This window comes from Desmodus rotundus, chromosome 12 (assembly GCF_022682495.2).
Source record: "Desmodus rotundus isolate HL8 chromosome 12, HLdesRot8A.1, whole genome shotgun sequence".
Classification (NCBI taxonomy): Eukaryota; Metazoa; Chordata; class Mammalia; order Chiroptera; family Phyllostomidae; genus Desmodus; species Desmodus rotundus.
The window spans coordinates 78,251,965-78,266,782 of NC_071398.1; the positions used below are offsets into that span (position 1 = coordinate 78,251,965).

The 14,818-nt window shown below is 51.6% G+C and overlaps 2 long non-coding RNA genes across 2 annotated transcripts; one reads left to right on the plus strand and one right to left on the minus strand.

Moving 5' to 3' along the window:
- Positions 1-921: 921 nt before the first annotated feature.
- On the minus strand, positions 922-5,435 carry LOC123478059 (uncharacterized). Its single transcript, XR_006653163.2, has 3 exons — positions 5,294-5,435; positions 2,364-2,615; positions 922-1,310 (listed from the first exon to the last, which is right to left on the minus strand). It is a non-coding gene; the product is annotated as an uncharacterized lncRNA (long non-coding RNA).
- On the plus strand, positions 3,925-11,717 carry LOC128779705 (uncharacterized). Its single transcript, XR_008425795.1, has 5 exons — positions 3,925-4,041; positions 8,382-8,481; positions 8,994-9,175; positions 10,100-10,310; positions 11,655-11,717. It is a non-coding gene; the product is annotated as an uncharacterized lncRNA (long non-coding RNA).
- The last annotated feature ends 3,101 nt before the right edge of the window (positions 11,718-14,818 follow it).

Consider the following 14,818-nt stretch of genomic DNA (forward strand, 5'->3'; position numbering starts at 1 on the left):
GGAAGGACCACGAAGACGCCAGGCCTGGTGGTGACCATGGGCTGAAGGGAGTTGGCGTCTGATGAGAAGTACCAAGAAAAATGTCTTTTTTTTGTAACTTCTCATGTCTCTGGTTGGAAACATGGACTTGGGGCCTGCTGAGGCCCATCCACATGAGACTTAGCATCTGTGTGATTAAGCACAAGGGGTCTGTTATGGTCATGGTGTCCCGTTAGCACCTTTGACCAGACTCTCCTTCAGACGGGCTGAAGGAACTGGTGGGTTGAGGGTTAACACTCTAGAAAACAAGTATTGTGCTGGAAAGGGGGGACGGAGCCCGGAAGAGGTGGGGGTGAGGATTTGTGTCTGCCTCGTGTGTGCCTGCAGGTGTATGGATAGGGCTGTAGGAATGGTGGGCGGCTGTGCTTGTGAGCTGTGTGTGGCTGTGTGATGTCAGACACTCAGTGGTACGTAGTTTGGATGTGTGTGATCCAGGGTAGGCAGGAAGCTCTGCTACGCGCTAAGGGTGCCTGGCTACATACAGGTGTAAATCCACTAGAAGAACAGACACTCGGGAATTAGGTGGGGGGTTAACCAAATGGAGACATCACAATGACACCACCGAGTCCTGCCATCTGTCTCCCCCAACCTTCATACAAAGCAGCAGCTCATCCAGTTAAACCCAAGATGAGAACTGATGGAATGGGGTGTAGGAAAGTTGGTTTCAAAAGGGCTGAGAAGGGCCTCACCAGTTACCAGTGAGGAAATTTCTTTCTTTGTATCATAACACGTCTGTCTGTGTCCAAGAATTTTTAGTTCTATTCTTCAGATCTTGCGATATCCATCTATTCCTACTGGGAACAAAATTCTAAGCTGGTTTCTTTCTTTTTTTTTAAAGATTTTATTTATTTCCTTTTAGAGAGAGGGGGAGGGAGGGAGAAAAGGAGGGAGAGAAGCATCGATATGTGAGAGATACATTAATTGGCTGCCTCCTGCACAGCCCGGACCGGGGACCTGGCCAGCAGTCCAAGCACGTGCCCTGACTGGGAATCAAACTGGCGACCCTTCATTTTGACGGCCGGCGCTCAGTCCACTGAGCCACACCAGCCAGGCCTGAGATGGTTTCTTCATACATTTCTGTCCGCAGCCCTTCATCCCAATACCCATTATTGAATTATGAGTCCAGGGGTTCAAAGGCAACTTCTTCCTAAGTATCTGACTCAAGTTTTGCATTATCACTCATACTGTCGTCCGGAGACAAAGTTTCCTGATTCTAGGCACTGAAAGGGTCTTGCTGAAATGTTCTTCCACAATCATCACAACCAGCAAGCCTGGGGAAGGACAAAAATAGAAAGAGCAAATGTGACTGACCCAAGGTCTGTCTTCGGGGGCCATAACTTACTCAGATCTCTGAGCCTCAGCCTGGATGCTTATAGGATGGGGGTAAGAATGTATATACTTGGGTTGATATGCGAAGCAAATAAAGAATTCTATATGGAAGATCCTATAATATGCTAATCATACCTGTGGGTAGAGAGTAATTCTTAGATTACAGAAGGGTTAAAGGCTACAGTTTGGAACGACTCTTTGAAAGCATGTAATTGATCTCAGAATGCAAAAAGGACATGTCTTTGGCATATTCTTGACTGAGAAGCTCAAAGCACTTAAACTTGAGGAAGTTTGTCCTACTTTTATAGCTTTGGGAGTCAAGGAAGGACTCCTGGGACCTGGGTAGGCAGTGTCTGAAGCCTGGGAGAGGACGAACAGTCCTTGGGAAACCTGTTAAGGGAAGAGGCTGGAGTTCATATGGCAGAATGGCCATTGTGTTTTTCTCCTCAATGGATCTTACCACTTGTTTGTAAGAGTACCTATGATTGGTAAACTGACTTACACAGATAGAGATAAGGCATGTGTAAATGACAATTTCAAGTTTATTCCATTAAGCTTCTACAGTTACTAAAAACACAGCTTATTAAATTAAAGGACCAGACCTGGCTGGTGCAGCTCAGTGGATTGAGCACCAGCCTGTGAACCAAAGGGTCGCCAGTTAAATTCCCAGTCAGGGCACATGCCCGGGTTGCCGGCCAAGTCCCCGGTAAGAGGCACATGAGAGGCAACCACACATTGATGTTTCTCTCCCTCTCTTTCTCACTCTCTTCCCCTCTCTCTAAAAATAATTGAATAAAATCTTTAAAGAGAACTTAAAAAAAATATATAAAGGGCCAGTTAGGTAGTAGGTATAATTAACAAACCAGAGACCTGCCTATCAGCATGCAGACTTTTCTTCATTGCTGAGTGACTTGAAAAGGGGTGTTTTCTCTCCTCTTGCCTCCCAGCCCCTACCTCCCCAACCCCCAACTGGATTTCCAAGATTGGTAACCCACCAGAAAAGCACTGGCCCCTGCGTTCTTCATCTGGACATCCTTCTTGAAGTGTGCACTTGCCAAGGTTTGGGAGCTGGAATATTGACACTTATTTCTTCACCTTTCTCATCACCTGATTGACCTTTCCACCTTCTTTCCTTTGCTGTTGACACCTCAGAGATCGTGGGGTATTTTGGCACTGTGTCATCCAGAAGCAGGGTGTGCCAACTTCCCCAGGAGATAAGTGATTTTAGGTTAATCCTGTAACAATCACTGCAGGGAAAGAGGAGACAAAACTATAGAAACATTCTTGGAGCTTTGAGGAGAATGAGACGCAGGGTTATGGAAGGTAAAGGTGAGTGAGTACATACTGAGATAGGAGAGAGGTGAGAGAAAGAGGGAACCCTTCCTTGCTACCCAGGCTCTCCCAGGACTCAGAGTAAAACCCCCCTCCTCCTGCCCTAATCCTCCATTAAGGCTGCACTGAGTTTGTTATGACAGCAGCTGAAGGAAGCTGAATTGCTGTTTGCTGTGCCTGCTAATTGAGCTGAAGGGTTGGAATCTGGACACTGAAAAAGACCATTGTTGCTGTTTACCTTCCACAACCGCCTCCCTGGGACCTTCTGGGTGAATGGGAGAAGCACACCCTTGGGGTCATTGCACCCATTCCCTGTCTCTGCAGTTCATCTCGTTGCCTTGGGGTGGTTTGAGTTTTCACAGCACAGAAAAGACAAGCCCACCACCTGAGTTGGTCTCCAGGCCAACAGGAACTCTAGGAGAGGAGTCACATTCTTGTCCTCTTCCCTGTTCATTCTCTTCTTCAGAGGCCCTGGCTTTGCCTTTTCTTCCACCTGATCAGGATTAACTCCTGCACTTTTTAATTCTGCTTTTTTCCAAGACAGCAATTCTCAACTTGGTTATATGCTAAAATCAGCTGGGAAGCTTTTTAAAAAAAAAAAAACAAATGTTTAGGCCCAGCTCAAGACCAATGAAATCAGAGTATGTGGGAATGAGGCTGAGGCCTCAGTATCATTTAAAAGCTCCCTCAGCATTTCTAATATGCGGGTAGGGTTAAGAACCACTGATATAAGCTTATCTCTCTGCCTGGGACACACACACACACACACACACACACACACACACACGCCCTTTGCTATCTTCCCTCCCTTTCCTACCAAGCTCCTGATATCTATCACACTATCAGGCAGACTGTGTATCTACACCTGTGTATCTTCCTCATCTTGATTTTTGAATTCCTTGTAGGAGCCTTAGAATTTAGGATGGAGTTTAGAGGTCTGTACCCTGTCAACTACCTCAACCTGAGCCCTTCCCCAAGCGCAGGAAATATGACTTCATCTCCCCGTGAATTTCTAAATAGGATCCAGATGAGGACTGAGCTAGTCCTGGACACTTTAGTTATTAGGGGTGATGGGGTGGAGGGTTCAGAGTTCCTATGACGTTTATGCTCTTCCTCCCCTCAAAAGTAGTATTGACAAGTTGGAGGTCCTTAGAGAGGAGAAGCTTTCCTTTTCTTCCAGGAATACATCTGCTCCTTTCCTTACTGTTTCCAAATGTTTCTGCTTCTTCTCTTCCCTTTAGCTTTTCACCTGGGGTGGGTGGGTGCCCCACCACCCTCCCACCTTCTTTCAGCCACACGTGCGTCAGAGCCGCCTCCAGCACCACGGACAGCTCCCGGGCGGTGAGTGAGACGGCTGAGCTGACCCCTGTTGAGAGGGTTAGGAGGGGGTCCTCCCGTCTGCACGGGCCGATATCAAAGACTCTAGCTTTTTAATCGGTAGGAGTTGTTTGCAGGCAACTATGGAGTATCAGGGAGAGGAAAAGGCTGAGGGCAGTTGGCATTCCATCTCCAGGAAATTGGGTTTTTACGCGTTAAGGAGCCTGAATGTAAGAGGCTGCTCCAGCAGTAAAACGGAGAGGGTTAGATTTCAAGAAGGATTTAACTTAAGTTCAGGTGAGATACAGAGTGAAATGACCAGGTAGAGCTAAAGTGAGCTTTAGATGTCATCAGCCCTATATCCCTCATTTTACAGATCCCAAGAGAGTGGAAAAGGTGTGACCAATGTCACTCTGCTGGTTAGTGGAAATGCCAACCCCTGCCAATCCAGGCAACCTCAGGCAACCCCTGCCCGAGTTGGCAGTAGCTGGACTAAAGCTGATAGGGAGAGTTCAAAGGTTGTCCCCCTACAAAAAGGTCACGACACATATCTAGGCATATGAAATGTACATGTCCACACAAGCCAGGAAGGAGTGCGGCTGACTGCTGTCTCTATTTGAGGGGTTTGGAGGGAGAAGCACAGGGGTAGGCATACCTACAGTAGCTGGCAAGCCCATGGGAAGAAAGGCACAGGGGCAGCCATCTGCCAGGGCACAGAGGCCAGTGGATGGCCACAAGGAGTCTCCAGAGGCCAGCAAGAGTCATGCAAACTGGAACAGGGCCTGGGAAAGGCCCTTCTGTGTGCCCCGGCCTGCTCCCCCAACATAGTGAGCCTACAAACAAAGGGGCCATTCTCTCCAGGATTTGATGGCGCCATCTCCGACTGGCAGTGCCAGGTGGTGGGGGCATCAGGGGGTGTCAATCTATTATCTCGCCCCCCCACTCCTAGGTCCTCTGGGGCTGGATGTTGGGGAGGTGGGTGTTCCATGCTATGTTGCCATGGCAACCACTCCAACCCCCACCCCCCTTAAAGCACATAGAGACAGCTTTCACCCTCCCCACTCCCAGGAACGACCTGGGTGTAGTTGGGAACCTTCCCTTGGGAATCCTCTTTCTGATGCACAAGCCATGGTGTGCATAACCATCACCCTCTTTTCAGCAACCAGAACTGAAGGTTGGGAAGCTGGTGCATCCAGTCTCTGGGCAAGGCTGTGCAATTGAGCACAAGTCCGTTGTACTTAACTCTCTCTCCTCCCAAGCTCTCTGCATCCCTTACCTATAGCCAAGGCCATCCTAGGCCTTCTCAGATGAAGCGATGGGGCCTTGCCCTGTGCGTAGTCAGAAGTGAAGGATACCTCCTACCCCAGCAAGCCTCCGGGCTGTGGGAACGAAGAAGATGGGGTCATTCTTGCCACCCTCCATCTGCACCCCTCCGCCATTACTCATTAGGCATTCTGCCTCCTCCTTCCGCTCGTTAAGCCCGATTTGCATAGATTTGCATAATGCAGCTCATTTGCATTCCAGGAGGCTTTTGGTAGGAGCCAGGAAAAAGGGGGAGGGAGGTGGAGAAGAGAAAAAAGGGGAGAGATTTTGTTTTCATCAAAGTGTGTGTGTAGTGGGGGGAGGTGGCAGGAAGAGGACAGAAATAAAAACTCACACTACTTTCTTTCTTCCCTTCTGCCCTCCCTCGGTAAGCTGGGCTCAAATGCCAAAGAAAGATGCCAAGGGGCCGGCTTTTCTGTCCTTTTTTGTCTTGCTTCCTCTGGTCTTGGCTCCCCAGCCTGGCCCCCCACCTTGCTGGGCTCGGGCTCCAGGAAGAAAGGGGCCGGGGCCGGGGCCGGGGCCGGGGCCGGGGCCGGGGCCGGGGCCGGGGCCGGGGTCGGAGCCATGGCTGTGGGAGCGGCTGTGGGGACGCAAGCTGGGCGAGGCTGCCATCTTCGGTTGCCGGCGGAACGGCGTCTGGACAGGTGCGCGCTGAGCGCCCCCCCCCCCCCCCCCCCCCCCCCGGCTGGTGGACACGGAGGGAGGTGAGGTCAACATTCTGGTTGATCAGGAACATTGTTGAGTCTTCCACGAGAGGGGTTGGGGAGCGAGGATGGAGAAAGAAGAAAGGAGGGAGACATGAGGAATGGCACCCCAGAAGAGATGCAAGCCTCCCTCAGGAGAGAGCAGGGGTGGTGGAGAGGCCTCTGCCCTGGGTGTAATTCCAGAGCACCAGCGGTCAGAGGACTGGGGGCTGTGGGTAACGTAAAAAGTACTGGAGGACTCAGAACTGGAAGCATCAGCAGGAGGAGGAAGACAGTATTTTGTGGACACGTAGGATCTCCTGCCATTTTGAGGGTCTCTCTGGGGCCTGTGAAGGGCTGCTGTGCCCTTGAAGTGGCCCTCCAAGTCTTCCCTCCTCAGCCCAGCAGTCTGGCTTCTGTCCGCATAACTCTGGTGAAACTGTGCGCTCTTGGGCCACTCACAGCTTCCTCAGCTGGACCCAACAGCCCTTGCTCGGGCCTGGTGACCTTTGTGGAACATTTCATACTGATATCCAGTCTGCGTTCTCCCTTGGCCTTTAGTTTTCCTTTTATATCCCTGATTGTTCTTTCTGTTCTATCCATCCAGTCCTCTGGGTCAACCAGTTCTCCAACCAAAAGTGTTCCCCAAGGTTCAGCTCTGAGCTCTTTATCCTCCCCCTTTCTTTTCAGGCTCATTCACTTTTATCACTTTCCTGAAGGCTTCCTGGAGGGGGAGCCTTTTAAAGGATAAGTGATAAAAGATAAGGGAATAAAAGGTAAGCAGGGGGTTGCCAGTCTAAGGAGTTTGAGGAATTGGGCAGTGGAGAGTAGACAACATACTTGAAGGCAAGGAAGTAGGGAAGAGCCTGCTGTGTTAGGGAACTAGAGGTGTCCAGCAAAGGGAGCCCGAGCTAGGAGGAGGTAGGAAATGGAGGCAGGAGTTTGGGCATTAAGAGCCTATGTGCTCTGCCAGGGGGACTGGAATTGATGGGTCTACCGGGAAGTTAGTTGACATACTCAGAGATGCTGGGCGCAGGGTATGGCAGGAGACCAGCATATAACCACTCCCAGGAGGGATGAGGACAGCCCCTTCTAGCTGCCCACTGATACACCCAGCCCGATACGTAACTGGATCCTAACTAGTTCTGAATAAATGAAGAAACATATAAAAAACCTGGAAGCTATGTGAGGAAAGGTCTCTGTTTCTCCCCCACTAGAATGCTCCCCTTAAACATATACACACACTACACATGCATGCATACACACACACAGTGGCATTACAGGAAGGAGCTCTTTGGGGTAGAGATGTGGAGAAGCCAAGATTGGTCCAATGAGTACCCTGAGGTCGGGACAGGAGATGGGCTGCTGAGGACTGGAGTGAAGAACAGAGAAGTAGATACAGTCCTGAAAACTTCTGGAAGAGGTAGTGACAGAAGAGGGGAAGGGTATCCAGGAGTGGCCCCAGGCCCTGAGGGGATTCTTCTAGAGAAAGGGGTGAGAGGCTGGAGAGACAGCTGAGGAGATGATGACTGGCCAGGTTGCTGGGCACTGGGGTGCAATGTAAGCAGGAGGTGCTGGCTACACCCCCTTCCCCAGGCCCAGCCTCTGTACAAAGACCTCTCTGTGAGTGGCCATAGAAGTGGTCAGGTGAAGGGGCTTAGCTCCTAGGGGGCCCAGTGGCAGGGGAGAGGAATAGGGTTGGAGGAGGGAAGGCCTGAGGATTGGCTTCAAGCTGTAGCCAGGTCCAGGAAGGAAAACAACCTGAGACCCGGCCTGGGCGTCACAGGCATGGTGGCTCCCACCACCTTCCCGATTCTTCCCAGCTGTAACTCCGCATCCTGCCACACCTCTTCAGCCTCCCTGCCCCAGCCCACACACACACCCTCCCCTCCCGAGCTTCTGAGGCTGTCTCCTCCCTGTCTCTGCTCTTCCCAGAAGAGGGACTGTTTCAGTCCGTCTCCATCTCATGTAAGGCTTCCTCCTCCCGCGAGGGTTGTGTTGGGAGGACGGAAAGACAAGAATGACCAGAGCTAAAAAGGAGTCTCCAGGCCACCTCAGTTTCCGCACCCAATCTTGTCTTCCCCCAGAGGCTTCCCCTGGCCAGCCTGTGTCGCTGATTGCTGGTCTGAAGTGTGGATAGATAGGCCAGCGCCCCTCCCTCCAACCCCTTGTACACACTGTCCCTTCTAGTAAGTGTTTGTGTTGGGGCCTCGGAGTCAGTAGAATGACAGTGGACACAACCTGAGCTTGCAGGTTGCTCACAGATTTGACAGAGGGTCTCTGTCCATGGGCAGGATAACAAAAACATACTCAGTTTTCTTTTCAAATCCTCATCCGAGGATGTTTTATTGATTTTAGAGAGAGAAGAAGGGGGAAAGAGAGACAGAGAAACATAGACGTGAAACATCAGTGGTTGCCTCCCATGTGCCTGCCAACCGGAGAAGAACTAGCATCCCAGGTATGTGCCCTGGTCAGGAATCAAACCCGCACACTTTTTGGTGTGTGGGGATGACGCTCCAACCAACTGACCCACCCAGCCAGGGCAAGGAGGTTTTGCTTTTTGAGTCAAATCGGACAGGCTGGGCAGGACACAAACTCTGGCTTTCCTCCCTTACTAGCAGGTGACCTTAGACAAGTCATTCAACGTTACTAACTTCCTCCCAAGGTTCTCGTGAGAGTCAGATGGGCTGGAGGAAATGAGTTTAGTAAAGTTGCGTGTGAATATTCAGTGGGGGTGGGAGCACTACAGATATGTGAGGACCATCAGGGAAGGCCTCCAGGGTTTAGAAATGAGGGCTGGGGGGGAGAGTGAAGGCACTCGGTGCAGCTCGTGGCAAAGGCTGTCTTGGGAGCATCACCTGGCACTGTGGACTGTTCAAGCATTTTAGCGTTTTGCTGAGACTGGTTTGAGAGGCACATTTTTAACAACTAGGTGGTAGACTCTTTGACCACAGGTTCTTTCTTCCTCAGGAAGAACTTCCCCAGGCCCTGTGTAAATATGCGCAGCAATCCTGGGAAGGAGGCAGGGGAAGTGAAACTCAGCTTCCCCCACTGCCCCAACCCACTCTGCTCTCTCCCTGAAGCCCTCGTCTCAGCTCTCCAGAGACAACTCTAGCCAGACATTGCGGCCTCCACCGAGCATGTGTAATATGGTAGGTACACCAAGCCCTGCCACTTAGGACCCTCTCAAGTTCCTGATCTTGTGGTTCCTCAGCATAGCTCAGGAGTGAGCTAAATTCACACTTATTTAAACCCCTCAGCCCTTGGTCCAGGGAGACTTCGCACAGGAGGGGGCTTTTGTCTCTAAATGGTCGTTCTTTGTTGTACATGCAAGAGGTGGGAGGAAGATTGGATTTGGGCATCATCCCCCACAGGGTAGCAGTGGAGCCTTTAGTTCTGGAGGGAAAGAGCAGGCGGAGGCTGGCATATGGAGGGAGAGCCCTGGGCACGGGGGCATGAGCTTCACCCTGCTGGGGTTATCTTCTTCTGGGTTCATCCATCTGGCACCAACTGGCTTCCTGGCACTGACCTGCAACCAACCAGACTCCTGCTGTTGCCATGGCAATTGGCTGCCATGTTGTACTCATATCTGGATTTTCCCATGGTTTCCTGGAGGATGGCAGATAGGTCTCCGGGGATTTATCCCTTCCTTCTGATATTGATCCATATTAACATATTATTTTTTAAAATAGCCCAAATGGAGACTGGCTATATGTCAAGTTCTGTGCTAAATACTCCTGCCCTGGCTGGTGTGGCTCAGTGGATTGAGTGTCAGCTTGTGAACAGAAAGGTCATCAGTTCGATTCCTGGTCGGGGCACATGCCTGGGTTGTGGGCCAGGTGCCCAGTTGGGGGTGTGCGAGAGGCAAATAACTGATTGATGTTTCTCTCACACATCATTGATTCTCTTCCTTTCTTTCTCTGTCCCTTTCCTTCTCTCTAAAAGTAAATAAATAAAATTAAAAAATACTACCTAGGTGTTATTTAACAGGGTTAAGAAACAATAATGAGATAAAATTTAAGAGGTTCCCACCTAATTTCCTGTTTCTATGACGGACTTTTCCTCTTTCCAACCAGGAAACTCCATGACCTTGTTTATGCCTGTCTTGGGAAGTCCTTCCCAGTGTCTAACTGAAATCTGTACTGCTGAAGCATCAGTTCCTTGACTCTTGGCTGGACATGACTGATTTGAGAAGTAAAGAAGAAACTGCCACCCACCTTTGGTCACTTGTTCGGGCTTCCTGGACTCCAGCTGTTGGGATAGAGAAACTGAGACTTCGCTAGCTTGGTGAGAGGTCCAAGTGCCCTTAAAGACTTAGGAGCCTCAGGTCTAAAACCTTTTGTTTAGAGAAGGGGAGTCAATGTCACCAAATGCTTGGGAATCCCCCTTCCTTGCCCGCATTCTCACCCAAAGAAAGAAGCGAGAGCCAAAGACCCTTGGAAAGTGATAGTCTCCCAGGGTTTGAGGGTGTAGGGGCCTTTGGAAGGCACACTCTCCCCTCTCACCATTGGGAGGTTCCAACAGGGTCCCTGAGAAATCCAGGAATGGTGAGAATTTGTCCTTCCTCTGGACTCAAGCAGAAGGTCGAGAGAATGGTCACCTTGACCTAGAGAGGCATCTACAAGGGGCCCTGAGCTGGGCCCAGCTTTGCTAAGTGAATCTGGAATGAGGAGCAGGTGGAGAGAAAAAGGCCTTTCTCAACTGAGGAGGAGTGGGCTGGCAGGGAGGGGCTGGGGATAATTTATGATGTCATTGTTCCCCACCCCACTTTCTCAGCCCCCACCTTCTTCCCCGACCCCTGATACCGAACCGTTGCTAGGAGATGCTGGCTCTGTCTGGAGCTGGGTGGGTGGAACAGGTGGAGACTGTTCCATCTGGACTCCTCCTCCCCCACCCAGGGGAGGGTCCGGCATAGGCCTTCGTCTGCCACCCTTTCCCAAGCCCTGACAGACACCAGTCTCTTCTGCTGTTGCCCCCAATCCAGCCAACCTTGGGCTAGGAGGCTTCCCAGGCAGGCCGAGGATCTGGAGCAAGGAATGGGGAAGGGAGCTGTGGAGGGAGAGGCAGGCAGACTTAGTTGGGATGTTGAGGAACAGCTGGCTTAGCTCAGGGCCTCTGGGAGCCAGCCCAGGCCCAGAAGAGGGCCAGAAGGAGTCAGGGGCACATGCTTCAGGGAGCTCAGATTTGAGGGAGACCAAAGCCTTTGGAGAGTTTCCAGTGTGATGAGTGAGGCAGACCTCCCATCCCCATCCCTCCATAGTATGGTCAAGGTTAGGGATCTGACAAAGATAGAGTTGCGGGTTGGGTGGGGATGGGGTAGGGAAAGGAGGAGGTGAGGCAAGGAAAAGGGACATTGGTTTGGAAAGCCTGAGAGTCCGGGTAGGGGAAGGTGGCACAGATCTGAGCGGAGTTGGGCAGTGTAGAAGCAGGGCTCAGAATCCACACCCCTCCTTCTGAAATCTCGTCTCAAATTTTAAAGCTCTTGGAAAAGTCAACTCAGGTGAGTTTTCGGGGCTACCAAAGCTGCTGGCTCCCAACCCCACATGGGGCAGGAAAGGAATTATTTGCCCACACCTGTGCTTCTGACCCAATTTCTGTGCAGCCCCTACTGATTTTATATTTCTATCGTAGGCACAGCTCCACTACACCCCAGGAAGGAAGGAACTGACCTTGATTAGGCACCCACTTGCTTGTGTAAGCCCTTTCTTAACTGTTATCTTGGTTAATCTTCTAAAAGTCCTAAAAACTGGGAGATATTGTCCCCACTTTACAAAGGTGGAATCAGAGCCCCAAGAAAGACGTGTTGCCTAGCATCACAGGACTAGTAAGTTGGGCTGGGCTTCCAATGAGGCTTTGTGGGTCCCAGAGCATATGCTCTCTCCCTCTCCTGCACTGACTTCTGGCAGAACATGCTCCAAACACAACGGGAGGGACTGACGGGAGAAAGGAGCAGATAGGCAGGTGACTTCTGGACAAGTTCTCAGGGGAGGAAGGGGCCATGCCTCTTAGGTGCAGGGGTGAAGTCTAGGGGATGCTAAAAACAGTCCTTGCAGGCTGAAGGCAGGACTGAGGAAGAGGCCACAGGAGCTGTGGAAGTCACCCAAGTCCTCCCAGGTTGCTCCCTGGCCGAGGGAAGCATGCTTCCCACCTTCCTGAAGCAAGTCCCCTGGGCCTCCACCTACTCTCTCTCCTGCTTGGCAGCTGAGTCCCCACCCTGGGCATTCCCTGTGCCCCATGGTCCTGGGTAGAGCACCTAGAAGAAGTAACCAGAGTCAGCCACTGTCATGGTAGCCCTTGGTGGGGGGACCCTCCCAACCCCTTCTCTTTCCTGATGGAGGGGAAGCCCTTCCAGGGCCACTGGACGCTCTCCCTGGGAGTTTGTCCTCTGCCTCCTGCTAAGGTCTCCATCCAAAGACAACCTTTTCCGCTTGACATTTTTTTCTTTTCAGACAAAAAAAAAAAAAAAAAGAACCCACTTCACCCATTTGGCCTGGTTCCCTCCAAGAAGCCTTCCTGGATTGACTGAAAGATGAGGCTAAACCCTAACAAGTTGGCTGCTTCTTCCAAGAAGCCTGTGAACAGGATGGAAGCAGTGAGGCCCTAGCCTCCAGCCTGGACAGCTGATTACACCTGGAACCACCTGGGATAAGACTTGGCTTCACCATTGGCTCCGGTCCCATCCCATCCTGGTTTTTCCTGTGTTGTCTGAGCTGAGATTCCTCTGAGAAAGAAGTCCCATCTCCTGTCTAATAAAGACCGTTGACTATGAACAACAGTACTAGTGGTAGTGGATGTGCCTGCACAGGGTCGGGTGGGGAGGGACTGAATGAAGGAGGGCAGCTCTAGCCCCTCCCCCTCCAGGAACCAATGCTGGAAGTCACCTTTGCAACAGAAGGGGAAAGCCTCATTAAGACAGAACTGCCATGGTGGGCGCAGGGGAGGAACAAAGATCTCTTTGGCTCCTTCCAGCTCTCTCAGCCACCCTAAGTTTCCTGGGAATGCCACCCGTGACTGGTCAGTCCCAACTCAGAGCAATAGGCTGATGCTGCCAGCCGAGGAGGCCCCTCAGTATCATCCCAAGAACTAAGAGAATGGGAGAGGTGGGTTGCTTCCCCAGAGTGACTGTGTGGGAGGTCACTGGATGGGTGGGCCTCTGATTCCTCCTCAAAGGGACCCCTTCCTGGGTTTGGCCAGACCACAAAGAGAGAGCACCACTGCGCCACAAGGCCACCCACCCCTGCTCTCTTCTTCAGTAGCAACAGAAGGGAATGAATATACCTAGCAAGAGGAATTCAGGTTAGAGAGCAGGTAGGACTTCCCAATAAGATCTTGAGAGGGAAGCTGAGGGGCAGGGGAACCACGGCAAGAAGGAGCTGGGACTATGTTCTGGACTCCATTCCTCCCATAACACATCTGTATCCAACATGCTCCTCCACGAGATAGGCCCCTCACTCTTGAGCTGGAAAGTGTTAGCAGAGTCCAGACTGCCAGCACATTCTGAGTTCTCCACCGTCCTCTAAAAAGTCCTTCCTCTCATCTAACCACAATCTCTCCATGGAACTATAGTCTGAATCCTAGAATTTTTCTAAATAAAAAAGCTTACAAAAATACACACGGTACAATGCTAACAGCACAAAAGGTACAATTCTAACACAAAAGTATGTCTCCTTCCCACCCCTGTCTCCAGCCACTCGCCTGTCCCAAGAGGCAACCTCTGGCACCTGTCTTCCCTGAGACACTCCACATGCGTTCGGCACCTGTCCACATTCTCATTTAAACACGGACCTCAGCTTTTTAGCTCCTGTAGACCAGGACCCCAGGCTGAGGTCAAGATGAGCCTCAGGGGACCCTTGCACCTGTGAAATTGCATGCAGAATGCGGGGCGCTGTTCCAGGAAGGAGGCTCACATTAAGAGCCACCTGGTCTGGCCCCGCTCCTCATTTTACAGAGGAAATGAGTCCAGAGAAGGAAAGGACTATATCCAGGGTACTCAGCCTGGTGGGGCCTGTCAGGAGGACTCCCAGCCTCCCTCAACCTACATGCCGAGGAGTCCTAGGGTCCCCCACAAGGACTATATCTTTGAGGGCTGATTGAGACCTAGGAAGTAGCCAGGAAGAGGCAGTTCTGTTTGTATCACTTTGGCATACTCAAGGGGCTGAGCCCTGGGCTCACCAGGCCCAGGGGAGTGTCTCTGGAGTTCCCAGCCCTCCTTTCAGGTCCTTCCTGCTGCCCAGCCTGGCAAGGACCCCCTTCAGGACCCTCCTCACCCCTGCCCTTCGATCTCTGGGGAGTAGGGGTGAATGGACAGAGGGTCTGGTCTTGAGGTCAGCATGAGGGAAGTTGCCCAGGACAGCCTCCCCCATCCTTGGCTTCTGTTTGGACCCCAGAGCCCGAGCATCAGTCTGGCAGCGCTGACTAGGGCCTGCCCTCTGCCTCCACCAGGGGCCTCCTTCCTGGCTTGGAAAGTTGGAGCAGGCACGAGGAGGTGGAAGAGGCGGGGAGGAATTCCTCTGTGCACAGGAAAGAAAAGCAGGGCACCAGCCACAGCAGGTTTGTCTTTTGGAAACAGAAAGACCCAGACCCAGACTCAGGCAGCAGGGGTGGGGAGGGACCCCGCCCTCGACAGGAATGCCAGCACTGAGGTAGGAGAGTCCAGGACGGACACTTCAGAATGTGCTCTCAGAATCCTACTGAGCCTATGCAGATGAGACCTGTCTGTATGTAAATGAGACTGTCTGTATGCAGATGAGGAAAGAGGGCATTCTTTTCTCAGAGTTACCATAGAGCCCAGCTCC